Source organism: Sphaeramia orbicularis, chromosome 13 (assembly GCF_902148855.1).
Source record: "Sphaeramia orbicularis chromosome 13, fSphaOr1.1, whole genome shotgun sequence".
NCBI lineage: Eukaryota > Metazoa > Chordata > Actinopteri > Kurtiformes > Apogonidae > Sphaeramia > Sphaeramia orbicularis.
Window position 1 is genome coordinate 28,493,182 of NC_043969.1, and position 14,865 is coordinate 28,508,046.

The window sequence follows — 14,865 nt, forward strand, 5'->3', positions numbered from 1 at the left end:
TTTTATTTCAACTTTATGGGCAACCATGCATTTAAATCATCAGAAAACAGACTGACGGAGAGTGTTATTTTAAATACAGACATGACTTCAGTCACATGGCAAAAAGGATAAAAAAAAAAAAAAAACAGTGGTTATAACAGTTAAGATGGTTTTTTTTTTTTTATTTCATACTGTTTTTTTAGAAGGCCTGTTTGTGGTCACACAAGCAGTTGATTTGATGCAATTGGGATGCACTACAGGGTTTAAATATGTGGTTGAATGCATAAGACCTCAGCAAATGGACTGAATGATTGTATCAGAATGTGTCTTGGTGGTCAGTGTTTACAGCTGTATCTAGTAGAATATACTGTATGGACAAGCTCATCGGACTAAGTCATTCCTGTTGATATGAAATATTATCTTGATAAAAGTCAAATCCATTTTTTTTTTAAAGTTTAAAAGCTGATTTTTCTCCTGAGCGAGAGTTGAAGAAACAAAATTATTATTCATAGTCAGAATATGCCAAAAACTTCAGAAATCTAGAAGCAGAATAAAATAATTTAAGTAAAAATAGAACAGCTCATTACATTACTGTTACCATGTTGCACTACCACTGCCATAGTAAACAGATTGATATATACACTTTATATTCTATTATAGTTTATTCTTTATAGCACTTATTTATTCTTATTCTATTTTTACCTCTTTTTTTTTTTTTTTTTTAATTGCATGGTATTTATTAAAAAGGCGAGAGAGAAAAGGTATCTCAATTCTCTGTATGTCCTCTGCACACCTGAATTTGATGTGTCCTAATACTTTTGTCCATATATCGATTGATCATTTTAGATGATTAATCAACACTGACAGGATGCTGATTAACTATTGTGGGTTGATCTAGAGTGAATTTTAAAGGTTGATATAGAAAAAAAGTTTTGGAGCAGGAAAATGCTGATGGAAGTATTAAAATGAACTATCTTTAGATAACTAATGAAATGAACACCAAGTTTAAATAATGAATTAGTAAGTCTTGAACTGAAATGAATCCTAAAAAAATCAGAGTAGAGCCAGTTATTTCTCCTCAAAGTTAATAATTCCTGTGGAGAAATTTAACATTAGTTATCAGCCACCATCAGAGCCGAGTTCTGCTGATAAAAGTATCTTGTAAAACATCCTGTTGATGGTGATTATTCAGTTTGAATGATCAAGTTCATTTTCTGATGCAAACTGATACTGCATAACTTGTATTCTAAACTCCATCTCCCTCTCATTCCTTCTTACATCTATTAATTTTCTCCCTCCGGGGTTAGTATGGGCTCGTGTCTCTTCCAAAACCTTCTGGCATGTCGAATACCTCAAACACTCACACAGCTTGTCTTGCCTGGAAACTGCTGGTACATTAAACATATTTGCATGGATTACCCACAGCGTAACATTGATTCTGGGAAGGACGAGGAGAAAAGATGTCAGATTATCCTGTTAGATCTCTCACAGATACAGTGAGAAGGGAGGTTAGAGGTTGGTTTGCTCTGCTTTTTCTGCTTTGTCTGGTACAGTAGGTCACGTGTTTACTCTCTGTTACTAAATCAAATCATGGCAAAGATTCTTGCCGAGCCTCTCTTCTACCCCACTCCATCAATTTCCACCCTCCTGCATTGTTCCACTCTCCAAAAATAGTCGCTGACTCAGGATTAATGTTCATCTACTTAAATATTTATACAAGTGAGGAAGCTATCGTCTCAATGACCTCACTAAAGATGAAATCATTTAATGCTCTCCGCTGCAGTTTCCAGAACTTCAGATGAGCGATTTCTTTTTGTCTGTAATATGTCTCTGGGTTTCAGAGCGGGTTTATGGGTTTATGTGAGGCTTCTTCAGGAGGAAAATCAAGAGCTGTTCATGGAGATATGCTTTTACTCAACTCTAGTAAATGCACATGATACATTTATTATACATCCTTTGGTGTCCAAGGGCAAAAAGAAGATCCATGACTTTCTATATTGACTTTAACTCTCATGAGTTAAAACAGGCATTCAAATAGCAGATAAGTGCAGTTTAATAAAGCACAGATGAGGCTTTTATTGGGGTTATATCCGTAGTTGAGCTCCCTGACAGGGACATAATTTTGTTGTGGCTCATAGCTGGGCCATTATCTGATTGGTGATGTCATTTGTGGACACTGGGCAGACTCTTGCCTTCAGCTCAGCAGATCATTGGCCACTGTCCTCTGCCTCTGTCACAAACCTTCCTCATTCAACCGAGGCCAAATACACTCACGTCAAATAAAATTAAGGGTATATTTTCTAATATCGCTCCAGTTCCTGTGTTTCTAAATTTACTTGAATCTTCTATGCACTGATCATTTTACTGCTTATAAGACAGATGATAGAGTCTTGGAGAGGTCAACGGCGGAAACTGCCAAATGCTTTGGCACAGATTCTAATAGAGTCAGCTTTAATCTGTGAGGTAGTAAAGCTACAGTACTAAGTATCGATGTAAATTAATGGCTAAAGCATGAGCTTTCATTATTTCCAATAATGATACAACCATGTGTTAGAAGTCAGCATAAAAGCGCACAGTATGTAGCTTCCCAGCCTGACCTCAACAGAAAAAAAATACTTTTTGGGATTAAAATGACAAGTGTTTACATGTTTCACCTCCTGCTGTTTTAAAGTGCATTTAATCCTTTGTTAAATAGAAGGATGTGGTTAGGGATTGTCATGGTGGAATAATAGACTCTGTGGACTGTGGTGACCAGGGTTTGTTCCAGCTGAAGATAAATGCATTTTTTTGTGTAACATTTACCATGTAACATCCTTATTTTGCCACATATCATGTTCTTTTTCTGGCCATAAATGAGTTGTTTAGGTGGGAGGATGTGTTGAACATGCACTGAAAAATATGAAACACAGATTTTCACATAGAGGTACATTACATTAAAATACTTTTAGAAACATACTCTAAAATATCTATCAGGTGCAGATATACCCACATAACAACCTTACATAAAGATATTGCATACAATTTGAATATTATATGTTGTAATATATATTTTTTGTATCTGCACAAATCTAGAAAAGCCTGACCACTAAGGTTCATCCTCAGTGCTGGATCAGCAACCTTCAAATTTCACCCGCATCAAAACGGGGGTGTAACAAGGACAAGTTTTCAATGTCAACCATCCACAGTCTATGCAAAGATGCATTTAGTGTCAGCCCGGAGTGGGAAAGCTCAGATAGTAACCAACATGGCTTTTATCAGCATGGAGCTGTGAGGATAAATATAAACAGCCAGTTGGTTCACTCTGCACTGTCCACCGGAGCACAGGGCATTAGATATGTGCAAATAGCTTCAGCAAATTCTCATTACTGAGAGCTCACAGAGGATGAATATTCTGCATTCTCAATCCATCTTCCTCTCACACTTGCTCTCTGTTTCTCTCTCTGGGGGTGTCAGAAAAGGGCATCTGTTTCAGTTTCCTCTCAGCTGATGCCATGACTTTCAACTACAGGCTAAAAAAAGCTTTGACAGACACTTTAAAGCGATTCATAATTTCATAGAAAAAGCCTCTGAAACTAATAGGATTACATTTCAGAACTCGAATATTATACACAACACGGATCACAATCATAGCTACAACAGCATTAGGTAACACTTTATGTTAAGGTACACATAAATGCCATTAAGTAGTCATTCATCAGCGTACAGTCATTTATGAAAGACTTAGTAATGCCTTATTCTGCCAGGCATATTCTACAAAATATTAGGCCATTAAAAAAGGAAACAAGAAAGCAAAGAAAACACCAGAATTAAAAATACATCCTCTCTTTACGCAGCTCTAACGCCAGGCTGTATATAAAGATAATCCACATTATTCGATTTGAAGCTGCTATAGGAAAGTGAAGCCAGAACAATCTGGTTATTTTTTGGGAGTTACAGAATAGAGAAGGTGTCTGATGGAGTCTTGACAGTGATTGGTCCATACAGCTGTCAGTTTCTCTGACAGAATTGGTCAAAATCACCTATTATGAAAACAGAGCTAGGAGATTTCCATTAGGTTATTGGAACAGTTTACCAAGTCATATCAGAAACTTCATTAGCTTAAATTAATTCAGGTAGCATTTGTCTGTCATTAAATTTCAGTGTCTGAAAGTAGGAGGGACTCTTGACAAGCATTTATGTGTTTTTTGCCTCTTCTTCTTAAAGTTACTTGTCTTCAACTATGATGTACTGCATTTATTCTATGTCATCTATATATCTGCTGTGCATTATATGTTTATTCTCTCTCTTCTTCCATTGCAATAAATAATCTAGAAGTCTAGTCTCCTTTCAGACCATTTGAATTACAACATGGTGAGGCGAATATTGGATTTTTATCCAACAACGCCAAACAAAATATTGCCTACTCTAGCGCCTTGACTGAAGTCCAATACAGACCAAGAGGCAAGAATTGCAGCGCCAAAATAAATCCCATGTGGAAATATGTTACAGTGTAATAATACGAACGGCCCTGGCTTCTGTGGACTTACCTTGACCTTCTCTACACTTAATAAAAAATGTCAATATTTTTTCCCAGGAGTCATTCTGGTCGCAATGATTTTATTTGGACTCTGTAACAAGAGTTGTAATGCTCCATCTTTAAAATATTTCGTGACTGTAAGATTTTAGGGCAAATTGTAGGTTTTTATGTCCGCCATGTAGGGCTCTGATTGACAGATGTGATTGACAGCTTGTTTGTCTGCCAAATTGGATTTTCAGAGCGTCTGTTTACTGAATAAAATGCATTTTTCTACTGGCAGACAGCATGACTGTAGCTATGGTTGATAAGTGACACCGAACTGTCAGTCAATTTTTTTTTTTATGTAAATGTTTGATGAAGTTTACTGATTTACTCTGTAAGTAAGACTGGCGTTTAGCATTAGTTCACCCATGTCCTCTTGTGCTCTAGCTGCTCTGCCCCTTCTGTCCAAATATGGTCCCTTCTGGCACCAAAAGCCCATCCTGACTGAAAATGACAGTGGAAAAAAAACAAACAAAAAAAAACAATAAATGATGTCACAGTACCTCCATTCACTTCTTATGTACATACGTCTATGGTTTAAAGACTTGTGACATTTAACCCTCAAAGACCTAAACAGTCAATGGCAAAACAAAAGCATTTACTGATCTAAAACACAGACTAACTTTCCATCCACTAACACATTTAAACAACTCAGGTTCAAAATACAGTTCCTCAGATTTTCAACAGCATCAGATCTTGTTTGTGAGTTCAGAGGCTCTGTAATGAACACAGACACACCACTATTTTTTGCAAAACTGATTCACCAGTAAAACTCATGTAGTTTAACAAATGCTCATGGTTGTAAACACTTTTCATTTATTTTCCAAACCACTTCGTCCTCGAAATGTTTGCTGGAACCTTTACCGACTACCAGTGGGTGAAGGTGGGGTACACCCTGGTCTGTGTCACCAGTTCATTACAGGGCCACACTTGTTTATAAGCTCTATTCATGATACATTTTCCTGAAAAAAAGTCACTTTTTCCTCAATTTCCTCTGTTTTGATATAACATTTGAGTTTACACATAGTTTTTCTACACAATCAGAAAACTAAATTTAGGGAAATACCTGATTTTCTATCAAAGATGCAACAAGCAGAGGATAATATTGTAGTGAACTGTGGTAAATTGCTTAGGAAAGGTTTAACCCATAAGGACCCAGTGTGACATTGTGGGAGTTCCCAAATGAATTTTTTCTCTATATTTAACCATCCTTAAGTGGTTTATCACCATTTATTGTAATGTTATCCTCTGTATGTTGTGCTTTTTCAGTGAAAATCAGGTATTTTCCAACATTTAATTCACGGATCATGTAGATGTCCATAAAAGCTCAGATTAAAGTTGAGGATTATTATATCAAAAATAGAGAAAACTGACTGAAAAGTGACTTTTTTTTTTAGCAAAATCTGTCATTAACTGACCATAAAACCAGTGTGTCCATCCACTGTCATTGATCCAACTCCATGGGTTTTACTGGTGAATCAATGTTGTAGAAGATGACAGTGTTTTCATAGTAACTACGGAGCCTCTGAACGTCCAAAGGGGTCATGTCTGATGACCATGAAAAGATGGCAAACTGTTTCTTACACCAATTACTTACATGTATTGATAGGATTAGTGGATCAACAGGTATTAAATAGTTTAGATCAGTAGATGGTTTTGGTAGATGGTGGATGTTTGGGTCTTTGTGGGTTAATGTAGAGAAAAATTAATACAGACATTTTAGCCTCTAAGGGTTAAATACAAATCTAATATATGTTTCACTAAAATGTTTAACTCAAAGTACAGGGACATCGACCAAAAAATTACAGTGCTTATGACTCATTATAGTTAATACAATTTCTCTATAAAACTGAAAAAGGTCTTGACTAAACCACCTTTAGTACAGTACTGGCTGACTCTAGTCTCTGCCTATTCCTCTTTTTCCTTCACTTCATGACAGACGACTGAATCGTATTTACTCTTTTGACAGGAGTCATCTGGGCCTGTCAGGACTGTGATATAAATCAGTTTGGTCTGGATGGAACTCCTCAGTGTTGTCCTTCACATATTAATTAAAAACAAAAAACAAATGGAGATTTAAAAAGCCCCCCCTGACTGCTTAAAGGTCACAACCACAGCATTTTCCTCCTCTCCTCTCCTTCCCTTCTCGTCACTTGTCACTCTCCACTTCCCCTCCCTCCTCATCTTTTTAATCCCATCATATGTAAGAGTTCTGTCCAGTTTCTGCTGCTCCCTGGGTTTCACTCCCTCCCCCATTTCAGCCTGTGCTTCTTTTCCACTGACTCACCCCTTCCCCCATCCTCTAAATCTCTCTCAGCTGTGAGGTTTGTATAGAGGGAGTTGTACAGTCTGAGTGTTACAGTAGAAGGAGGTCTAGTCGTACCTCTGACAGCAACGCCATGCCATCTGCAGCCCTGGCACACGACTATCACACAGTTCTGCTCTGGCCACCCCTCAACGCCAGACGTACACACACATACACACACACAGGAAGGAAAAAAAACACACCAAACCTCCACCATCCCCCTTCTCACCCTTGCATGGCACCTCTTTCCCTCCTCTTCCTTCTCCTATGAGTACATTACACCCTCCAACGGCTGTCTCTTTCACTTCTCCAAAGCACTGGGCAAGTCTTCTTCCTCTCCAAACTGCTTATACAACCCTGATTTTTCCTTGTCTTAACTCCTCTATCTTCCTTTTTCTCCCCATCTCTTTTCATCCCCACTCTCCTCTGCCTTTATCTCATGCGCTTCACCACGTCCCCTGGTGATGGAACTGGCAGGAGATGAAAGCGAGGAGTTTCTGTTCTGTTCTGCTTTTGTAAGCAGGCATTGAGCATTCACCAGCAGTGGGTAAGAGTGGATGGATGAAATGACTCCGTCTGTGGCGTTACACATCACCGATGTTATTCTAATATAGATCCATCAGCCCCCATATTCAGCAACACCGGGCTCAGAGGCTGTGATGTGGTGGAGCGTCAAGGATGTTAAGGAAGTGGAGAGATAGCACCACAGCTCTGTGTATTATGGATTTACTAGAAAAGAGTAGGGTTTTTATTTTTAGACGTTACTGACATGCTTAATGCATTTTGATTTGATTATGTTTGCTTTCTGACTCTGAATAAGACAAAGTAGTGTCAAAATGTCTGTGCTCTATAAAAGGCAGTGAATTAATCAGAGCGCTGCTTTATTCTCTGGAAGTTTTCTTTCCTGTAGCAGAGAACTCCTTGATTCAGCTACATTTTACTAGGAGTTTCATCAGACCTAATAAATCCTTAAAACAATGAACACCTGTAATTTTATGCCATATTTCAATGTTTCACAGGGGGCCTTGCTCAGATGTCTCTAAAACTCTGTAAACTGCACACAAGTGGTGTCTTAAAAATGTATGATTTTGTTGTTTGACATGAGTAGATTGTAACATGTTTGTTACTGTGTTACAACCATGCTTAAAATCTCCTAGGATCACAATTAGAATAGACTTTATTGTTATTACACAATAGTTTGTAAGGAAATTAGAGTGTTCAGCCCAATACAGCGTGCAATGATTTAAATGGGAAAAAAAATAAATAAATAAAAAATCACACCATAAAAACATAAATAAATACAGTTTTAAACAAAAATCTAAATGAAATGAAATCTGAAGTATAAGTCCTACATGTGTCGGGTTAAAATTAAGTCAAATTAAATTTACCATAAAATAAGAGAGTCAGGTTGTATATGCCTTGAACCATGATCACAGCAGAACATAAGTTCAGATCAAACTCCAGTTCATAAGAAGTCGCCTCCTGAGAAATGGATCATATTAACATGACCACTTCCCTGGTTTATTGAAATAAACTCTACAGGGACAGATACATGAGGTGCAATAGGCTATCATCTAAAAATATGTCCACTTCCCTCTACAATTTCTGTCTTCTGTATTGTTTGTCCAAGTGAAATTGAATATCATGATATTGCAGCTTTCTCTCTGGCAAAATAATGAGTTTGTGTCAGCAAAGACTTTACGGCTAAATCACAGAAGTATCAGTGATACTGCTGATTATTTGCAACTGAAAACTTACTGACTTACAGATTAGCAACTAAAAAGTGAATGAAATATGAGAAAATAATGAAATGTCCTTCAACCTCTGCAAAATTATACGTTGATATATAAATTGATTTGGTTGCTCTACCAAAAGATATTCGGTTTACTAATAAAATAAAGAAGACCTGCAATTCTTAGCTTATTTTAAGTTGAAACCAGTAGATATTCTATGATTTTTGACTCAAAGATAATTGAGAATTATTGATCCATAAATAACTTACCAACAGGATAGTGTATAAAAAGTATTTCATGACTGAAATGGCTACTGTAAATCTGAAAAAAGATGACGTCAAAGATGGCCTTTAAACACCACAGAGGAAGGTTTTATTAGTAAATCAATAAACTCCTGCTTGTTACTCCACTTAAACTGCCAAATCTAAATCCAGGTCCTTATCCTGCAGTACAAATTTCTAAAAACAACACTTTTGTTTTGTCAACTGCATCTGATATTTGTTTTATTTTCATTCCTTTGGCATTTTTTAAAAAAAATGTGGTGAGTGGGTGGAAATTGCTGGATCATCATCATGCCAAGCAGAGCAACTGGAGGCTGCGGCAGCTGAATAAAAAGGTACTCGGTGTTACGAAACAAACAGCTCCACGTATCCCTCCTGCTGATTCTCTCCCAAGGCTGTGACTTATGACTCATTCACATATTGAGCCAGTCGGGAGGAACAAAGGAAGATGTTAAGACACACATGAGAGGGAGAAGGAGTTAATGAAAAGTCAGGATGATCACTCTCACAACAGGATCAAACACCAGGCTCCTCTTTTTTCTACACATCTGATGCACTTTAGAACCAATTAAAACAACTTCTGAAGCACTGCTTTAGGTTCAGGTATTATGCTGTGGTGGAAAGTGCTTCTGTGTGATCAATATCAGGAAAAAGAGCTAACTATTTCTGTACGGAGCCTCTCTGTGTGTGTTTGTGGTGGGTGGATGGATGGATGGCTGAGGCAGGCTGGCAGGCAGTCAGCCTCCGGCCAACATGTTGCACCACCATGAACTGCGACAGACCCAGACGGTGGCGGTAGTGGTGTAACCCATTTAGATACAACCCCACAGGGACTCACAGACTCGGGTGTCTTCTTAACAAGGCCAGCAAATAGGACATTCATCATCCATCGCTTCTCAGTTTGACAGAATCAGGTAATGTTACTGTTGGCAATGAGAGTTATTTCTATGCATTTAAAAAAAAGAACATATTTACTCCTGTACATGACATTAAAAAATATTTTTGCCTACTATGCTATTCCGAAATATCATCTCTCCCGCTCTTATTTTCTTATCTTTCTTGTCTTATTTTCGCTCAGAAATTTATTTATTTTTTTGATCCATTAATAGTTTTTCCTCCAGATGTTGTAAACATCTGGCTCCTACAAATTTTCTCCATTTACAGATTCTGTATCATGTAACTGTTTTATATATATATTTTTTTTGGCAAATGATGATTTAGTTGATAAAAACAGCCTAAATACAACAGGCACCAAAGTTTCACGTTTCTGGCAAACTTCACCATTCTGTTTTAAATACATTAATATTGAAATCTTCACATTTTGATATCCATTGTATCAGTAGTGTTTGTACAGTTGCAGTGTGAAAATAACTGCGCTATGGAAATTACTTGGGCTGCATGTTTATATAAGAGAGATAATTAGTACAAATTTAGCTCTAACCGACTGTCATTTCTAAGTATAAAAAGAATTACGATTGTTAAATATAATTTTCAGCATTGATACTTTCATATAATGATCATTTTCATAATCTAACCTACTTTAACAGTAGCTTTAAGTACTTTAAAGAGGTCATATTTTGCTAAACCCATTTTTATTAGTCTTTGGTACATTTATTTGTGGATTTTAGGACCCTAATTGTTCAAAAAGTTTGAATTTGAACCCTCCAGGTGCTGCAAAGCTAACTTTATATTCATTTTGGCAAAAATCGAGTGAATTTCTACAACCTGTTTTAATTCCTGCTTAATTTGTTACGTCTATAACTAGTTACATCACGACATTTGCACATATAAGGTCAAGACTTCCAATGCACATTTCTCCAAGCACGCCATAGTTGTTTGTCAGCAGCAGCAGTTGTAGTTCATACTGAAAATATGTCCAAACTTCAAGCCGATTACCTAAAATGTTCAGTTGTTGGTTGAACAGGACAGAGCAGCACAGCCAACAATGTGAAGGGGGTGGAGCATGAAGTGGCTCATGTGCATTTAAAGGGCCAGCACTCAAAATGACCTTTCTGGTGTCATTACTCAGAAATAGGGTTGAAGATGGACCTGTGGAGTTGAATTACTGAAGAATTCAGACCCAAGCATAGCATTTACAGTTTATGGAGACCACAGGGAAATGTTTTAAAATGCATAATTCCATCTTTTAAAAAAAAAAAAAAAAAAAAAAAAGCTAAATATCACCCCTTTAAAATGTGGATAACTTATTGCGATGTACTGTATACAAGTTCATCACTTTCACAGTAAAATGTTCTAAAATAAATTTACAGCTCTCTTTTGCCGTTTCTTTAGTGAGCAGATCCAACAGCAGTACATTCCTCTACCATTTTGGATATCTGGGTTTTCCTCTTAGGTATAAATTATGTATTTTATCATAATTCTGATCTCGTATCATTGCAACGTTTCGACATTGGGTCTGTTAAAAAGAGAAATGTCAGCAGAGTTTTATGATGCTTAGTTCCTGGTGAGCTCAGACAGAAAGAGGGAGAATTATATGCAGCTGAGGTTATTTTTAAAACCTATAGAAACTCTGTGGTTTTCAGAAAATACCTAGAGTTCAAGCCTGAAAAACTTCACCCTCCAGCCTCTCTTCTCTCTCATTCTTCCATTGTTTTGTCGAGTTGAACTATGGACAGAAGGACTGGGTAATCAGTTCAGCGTTGAGTCCATGTGAATGTACAGATTAGGAAACAAAATCAGTCAAAGCATCCCTGAGATGTCACATTCCTAGAAACGAGTGGACGGGAAGTCAGAGTAACCTTGACCTTTGACCACCAAAATATTTTAGTGCACCCTTGAGTCCCAATGAATGCTTCTACCAACCAAAAACATATAATTCTGAGATGTTGTGTTCATAGAATGGATTCGCAAATGTATAAAGTCAAAGTAAGTTTGACCTTTGACCTTTGGCCACAAAAATAATTTCAGTTAATTTTTTCCTCCAATTAAATATTTGTGCCAAATTTGAAGAAATGCTCTCAAAGCAGTCCTGAGATGTTGTATACATGTAGAAAGAAAGACCTGAGGTGACAGTGACCTTGACCTTTGACCTTTAGCACCCAAGAAAGCATTTGTGGCACATCTTGTGATATTTTACCAAACTGTTTCTGACATAGAGCATTTTAAAGATAACAGGGACAGATGGACTGACACACCTTGTAGAGATGCACCGTGGATGCATCTAAAATGTCAAGATCAAAAAAACACATGCACATTTACACACACACACACACGCACGCACGCACGAACGCGCGCACACACACACACACACACACACACACACACACACACTCGACTTACAGCTAAATATATAAATATCACGGCCAACATGCATTCACAGGTACATAATGGAAACCAACACACACATAATCACATCGCTTGTTGTTGGAGACAGACAGCCAATCAGATGGCAGCTCTGTGGTCACTGTCTTCCCCACAGAACTGTGGGTAAGCAGGTGGAGCCACACAATGAAGACCTGCAGCTACATTACTATGCACAGCATGACTCATTGCTTAATTTCAGTGTGTGTGTGAAGGTTTTGAAGATGATAAACATGCTGTTCAGAAACCTGTCATCTGCTACTTTGATTTACGCATAACTCTTGACTATCTTTAGATAAATTCAGTGCTCTGATACTTTTGTGTGGCTACTTGCGCTGAAATTGTTAAACAAGGCAACAACAAAAGAATAGATCACCAAAAAGGTTATGAACAGGCATTTCTTCGGCCTGATTTACTGCAGCTTCTTCCTCTGTGCAACTAAGCTCCATTGTTTGTACAAATGAACAAAACGCTGGGTGAAATGTCACTTCATTATGATGACCACAGGCACAGTGCTGTAGTTTATTTTAAGTCCACCCCACATGCACTGTCCTACTGCTTTATAGAGCATCATATATGAATATTCAGATGAACAGACTTCCCAACAGGCGTATTATTAGGCTCCTGTTTTAGGAACAAGTAGCCAATTGGATTAGTCATGTTTACATGATGCCAGTCATAGGAAAAGAGCACAATAATATGCACTAAATAAGAAAATAAACTATAATTTGGTGTACAATTTAACATGATATTTTGCTTCACTTATGATATACAGCAAAATACAGCTCTGGCAAAAAAAGAGACAACTCCAAATGCCCAGACCTGAACCTGAAGTAACCATCAAAGGAAACTGAAGTGCTTGCATTTGTGAGGCATAAAGCACCAAACAGCAAAAGAGAGCACAGCATGAGTTTGTAAATGAGGATTAAGGCACCAAACACTGTTTCTGGAGCTCTTACTAACTTAAAACATTAGCATGAATGTTGTTTTTATGCATTATTCAAGATCTGAAAACAAAGTGAAACATTTTCTGCCAAAAATGCAGTAAACTATAACACTTTACATGAATTTGGATTTTCAGTTGTGATTTCAATGAAATACATTACTCATCCTGTCTGACTCTAGCCTGACAGTATGTGTTTAATTGTTGTATATAAATAGTAAAACTAGAGGTCTCTTATTTTTTCCAGTACGTGTAATAATGAAGACATAACTATGAAGACCCAGGCAGACATCTTGATCACAATGCTCTTCAGGATCAGAGAGCATGTTAACATGCACATTAATAATGTACTATTATTCAAAAAAAAAAAAAAAAAAAAAAAAAAAAATTGACAGGTGTCATGTAGACCAATTTGTGACTTTTTTTTTTTTTGGGGGGGGGGGGTCTATGGACACATACACATTGCAATTGAAGGATGTACAGTATCTCATTTGCATCCACATTTATGATGAAAAACAGAAACACACACAGTTTTCAATATTATGAAAGACAGTATGAGCAGATTTTTTAAGAAATGTGCAAATATTCAAGTGATAACCTTTTCAAGAAGGAGATTGAAGCAAAAAACTGTTTATTCAGTGGAATATCTAACATCAGTGGAAAACTTTCAGCTTTAATTGAGGTATGCACAGCAACATGTCAACGGGAATATTAATGGAATATTCATTTTCATGGGGGATGTAAACAGCCTATAAGGAATTTTGTCTTTTTCAGAATAAGAGAAAAAGTAGAATATTTTATCAATGTAAATGTAAAGAGGTAAACAAGATGTAAGTGTAAATCTGTTAGTGCATGTGTACTGCCACATCAAATGAACACAGGGTATGAGCCGTATTAATACAACAGGGAAAAGGCCCACTGATGGTTGCCATGGTAATTATGGCCCCCTGTCGCGTGCTAGCAGTCCCTTCCACCTCCTCCTCCCCCTTTCTGTTCCACCACTCTCTACTCTTTCTCTCCATGCTTGTTTTTCCACTTCCTCCCCAAATAACATCTGTTTCCTTCATCTGCCACTAAATCAACCACTTATTCCCACCATATTTCTCCTTTTTCCTTCCTTTTCTTTCTCCCTCCCCCCTCGTCTCCTGCCCTCCCCCACCTTTCCTTCATGCCACAGTGGCCTCCCCACAGGCTCCAGACAGGCCCTGAATGCTGCATAGAACAAGGCGACCTTCAGTGCAACCCGTCAGGCTGACTGGGTCTGGAATAGTGGTGAGACACAACATCATAACCCCCCCAACACCTTCTTCCAGAATCATGGCCCAAAATCACACTGTTGAGTTAAGTAATGATGAGGTTTATGTGCAGACATGCTATGTGGCAGAGTACAACATTCATCATCATCATTTCTGGACTTAACATGTCGTTTTCCATCACAATCTGCTATTCACACTAATTACTGAGCACATATAAGCATACATTCATTATTACCTTATTACAACACAGCTATAAGCAGCTCCAAAACATCCCTGTGACCAACATATATTTTTAATTACTTAAACTGTGATACATCTGAGATTTCTTTAAGACATTCTGCAAATGCCATGATAGACTCCAAAGTTGGAGGCAAATTTTCCTCAAACTCTGATGTTGTTTGTTACATCTATAATATGGGTACAATATGGAGCATCACAATTACAAAAGGATGTTTTAAAAACCCTTTTCATGTTAAAAAAAAACAAACA

At 37.4% G+C, this 14,865-nt stretch overlaps 1 protein-coding gene across 1 annotated transcript in view; it reads right to left on the reverse strand.

The window, feature by feature from the left end:
* Nucleotides 1-14,865, reverse strand: part of ttc9b (tetratricopeptide repeat domain 9B) — a 35,636-nt gene that overhangs the window by 17,418 nt on the left and 3,353 nt on the right. The gene's annotated exons all lie outside the window — the stretch shown is intronic.